We start from the raw sequence: 5,000 nt of genomic DNA, 5'->3' as shown, positions 1-5,000 counted from the left end.
GTAAAAAAGTAAGTATATATATAAATATATATATATAGGGGAGATATATCTAATATTATCATTTGTTTAAAGAGAGAGAGAGAGAGAGAGAGAGAGAGAGAGAGAGAGAGAGAGAGAGAGAGAGAGAGAGCATCTGTGGCAAACACAAGATGTCCTTTCGTCTAACTTTGGTTTTCTCATCGGGGTTCATTTGTGACAAGCAGTTTATTGGAGCGAAGACAATCGACCGCTCCATGTTTGTTGCAGATGGCTCCCCTTTGCAAGTTTATTCTCTCTTGTTTGTTTTCTTTCTCTTTTCTCTTTTTTGTGAAAGGAAATTATGTCCCAACAACAAGTCTTTAGGGAAGTTAAATCTCTTTTCTTCGTTTAAATGTTTAAAGGCCACTCATGACTGGCAGGGGCAAGGGGCAGTGGCATTGCCTTACCAAGCAGGATAAGGCCCTACAGACTGATCATATATGTATATATATAATATATATATATATATATATATATATATATATATATATATATATATATATATATATATATATATATGATCAGCGCCCAAACTCCCTCTCCACGTAAGCTAGGACCAAGGAGGGCCAGGCAATAGCTGCTGATGACTCAGCAATTAGACTTATAGGCTCCCCCAAACACCCCCCCCCCACCCCCCACCCTTCTTCAGCCCACAAGGATGATGAGGATTGCAGCGACCAAAGGAACTAACGAGTTTGAGCGGGACTCGAATCCCAGTCTGGCGTTCCCCAGTCAGGGATGTTACCACATCGACCACCATGATCCTCTTCTTTTGTTAATCGGAATTGTGGTGTTGATCACTCGACAGTCTGCTTAGTTATTTTTTCCTTATTTCCGATCAATTGTCATATTTCTAAATGTATGATATGTATTTATATATATATATATATATATATATATATATATATATATATATATATATATATATATATATATATCATGAGTTTGTAAGAACATAAAAATCATTTTCAATTGTATAAGTCTTTAATTAAATTATTAATCAGTAATTTAATGTCAAGCTTTCAAATATTACTTGGGAAGTTTTCATTACTCAACAATTGATCATGTCTCTGAAGGCAAGAAAAAATCTTTTAGCATTTAGTATATGATCCTTATAAAATTACCTACTAAAAGTAATCTATATAGCATAAGGGTTTCAGTACTCTTTCTTTTACAATAATCCATTCCAATATCTTTTTTGCTTATTTTTGTGGCGTACTGTAAAATTTTGCGATTCAAGATTCATCATTAACTATGTTACATACACTAATAGATATATTGCCGTGAAAAAATGGTAAAAATCCCGGAATGAATGTTGCCAGGCTTTTACCGTTTAATTGCCGTAATAAATGGTAAAAATCCTGGAATAAATATTGCCAGGCATATACCATTTAAAAAACGGATATATTGATATTACGATCACCAACCCGTGAAAGATAATAACAAACTAGGGTAAGAATTACGATTGCCAGTGTTTTACTGAAATACGGCTGAGAACAGTATATTTTTACGGAGAATTTCCGATTAAAATTACGGGTTTTTTTTCAAGTTTATATCATTACCCGGTTGCATAAAACAATATTGCGTAGTATAATGAAATGCTTAGATTAGATTTTCAATCCCCTACTCCTTAATATACATAATAAACTACACTTTATTGGGGACACCTCCATGTATTGATATATACTTTACCCCGCTGAGTTCCTTGGTCTATAAAGGCTCTTGAGATTATTGTTTTCAGATTCTCCGAATAAGTTGTAACGTGGCTTGTAATCATGTATGTGAGTGCGTGTATGTACATGCATATGTATGTATTTGCATATGTATGTATAAGTGTACGTAGAATTATCTACATCGTTGGTTTTAGCATTTATCAAAAAGCCTTAGTATAAAGTAGAAGCCCATTGTTCACTCACTTATGGTTGGCTAAACTTCAAATTCGTCCAAGAATGGTTTGTTGAAACCATCTCTTGGTACGCTATGAACCATTCAACGTGACTCGGTATCCAAAGAGCTCCTAACCATTCAAAGGAGAGAGAGAGAGAGAGAGAGAGAGAGAGAGAGAGAGAGAGAGAGAGAGAGAGAGAGAGAGAAACTTATATGTTGCATACCAAACTTTTCTCAGGGACATATATCTATGGCGAAAGAGTAGTTTTCATGAATTTTCTATGATTATATAATTCTATTTATGTATATACACACACACACACATACACACACACACACACATATATATATATATATATATATATATATATATATATATATATATATATATATATATATATATATATATGTGTGTGTGTGTGTGTGTGTGTGTCTGTATGTGCACGTGTGTATAAATACATGGATATGCATCATATATATACTTCTATACAGTATATGCGATAGCTGTATATATACTATACATGAATATGTGTATGTATATGTGCATATATACATGAATATGTATATACAGTATGTGTGTGAGTGTATATATATGTCAGTGCTACTGTATGTGCTTGCGTGTTCGTGCATGCATATGTATGTATATTTACATGTATGTCTTATGTATTACGTAATCTCGAAGCTATGAATCATAACTCGAATTACATAAAAATACAAAACAACAACAACAAACAACAACAACTGTAATTTAAGCGTAAGATAATGAAAGAAATAATACCCACACTCCAATACAAAGCTCTCTATTCATGGAATGAAATATGATAATTGGAATATTTTACTCGCATTTTTTCTGGTCGAGTTTCAAATTCAGGACATTCAGTTCAGCATCGGTATCTCGCTTTAGTTAGGAAATAAATGGAAAATATAAAGCATATGGATAATATGGATTTCGGTGGTAGAATTGTTGTGATTGTAATAAATATATATGTATATATATATATATATATACATATATATATATATATATATATATATATATATATATATATATATATATATATATATATATATATTATATATACCTATATATACATATATATATACATATATATGAATATATACATATATATATATATGTATGTATGTTTATACACATATATATATGTACATATATGCATATATATGTATATAAACATACACACGTATACACACACGCACGCATATATATATATATATATATATATATATATATATATATATATATGTATAGATACATATATATGTATATATATGTATATATACATATATACAGTATATACATGTATGTATATATATATATATATATATATATATATATATATATATATATATATATATATATATATATATATATATATATGTGTATATATAGGTATATATGTATATAAATATATATATATATATATATATATATATATATATATATATATATATATATATATATATATATATACACACATATATATACATATATATACTATATATATATATACATATATATATATATATATATATATATATATATATATATATATATATATATATATTATATATATATATATATATATATATATATATATATATATATAATATTGATTTAAAACCCTTTGATGGGGGTAATATGAGATAATATCTAATAATGTCATCAGAAAGTTTTTGGAAACTAAATTTATAAAGGTTCCTAGAAATATTTACCTTAGGTGATTGATTTCAGTTGATTAATAGGTGATGCAACAAACCTAAATATATTAACTGTGTGGAACTCATTGCTTCTAAGATCAAACTGTCTTTACCTACTGTCTAAAATGATTTCTATTGGAATAAAAACTTTCAAATTTCAAAATCCAACTAGAAACTGAAAAAGATCTTAAAATACGCAACTCACAAAAAGGAAATAGTTCAAGTGATTTTCTAATGCAATAATAAAATTACTTAATCTGATTAGAGAATATCTTCTTGTTTCAACTAATTTTGAATATGGGTGAAAATTAGATTTTATAATTTGCATAACGTCATCTTGGATAGTCATGGAATACTTTTTTTTTCAGAAATCTTATGTTTTGAATAGAAAGATTCCCAAGTTGTTGCCCCATTTATTTTAGGGGAATAATAATAATAATAATAATAATAATAATAATAATAATAATAATAATAATAATAATAATAATAATAATAATAATAATAATAATAATAATAATAATAAATCTCACACAAAATTTTCATCTAATGAGTTAATTATGAATCTAGAAAAGATTCAAATTTTGATCAATTGCAAAAGAATAATTTGATATCCATAATAATTGAAAATATGATACGGACCATTATTTTTCTATTTTTTTTAATAGAAAAAAAATATAAATATCTTATTCAATGAATCTGGAAAATATTCATAAGATTGCAAAAGACTAATCTGTTATCCATGATAATAGAAAATATGATAATGACCATTTTTTTTCATTCTTTCCTTAATAGTAAAAATTGTCAATATCTTATTCAAAACTCACTGGTTTCACCATTTTCCCCCAGGACACTGTGACGGGCCGAGAGAAGGTTGTGAGTCAAAGGCAAGGTGAAAACAACTGAGTGACTTTATTATAGAACACTCGCCTTTATATACAAAAGTTAAAGGCAACAAGAATTTTCATGTTAAAAAAACAGACAATGTTACAGAGGAGAAACAAGACATGTTTTTTTCAGGTTCTTTTTAGTGCGAGGGGAGAGCGAAGATACAAGCACAAAATGAACTATGTACGATCGTGCGACACACGGTTGGTACAACATAAATCAGGTTCCTCTTTTAAAAACACTTATCGCTCTGCTACAACAACTCCGAGACCATTCCAGTTTTCCAGTAATGATCAGATATCGTCCGTGAAGGATGGGAGCCCGTAATGGCCTTGATCCAGTCTGGAAAATGTACGTTCAGGTGAAATTTCATCCAGAAAAGAGATTCTTTGATTTATAGCCGCGTGCAATGAAGGATGCATCTGAAACGCCTCGTGATTTCTCGTGGTTGGAGTTTTTGGAGTAATGCTTGGTGTGCTTCAAAATGATAT

Source organism: Palaemon carinicauda, chromosome 20 (assembly GCF_036898095.1).
Source record: "Palaemon carinicauda isolate YSFRI2023 chromosome 20, ASM3689809v2, whole genome shotgun sequence".
Lineage (NCBI taxonomy): Eukaryota > Metazoa > Arthropoda > Malacostraca > Decapoda > Palaemonidae > Palaemon > Palaemon carinicauda.
The sequence above is the reverse complement of the archived record's forward strand: the minus strand, read 5'-3'. Positions refer to the sequence as shown.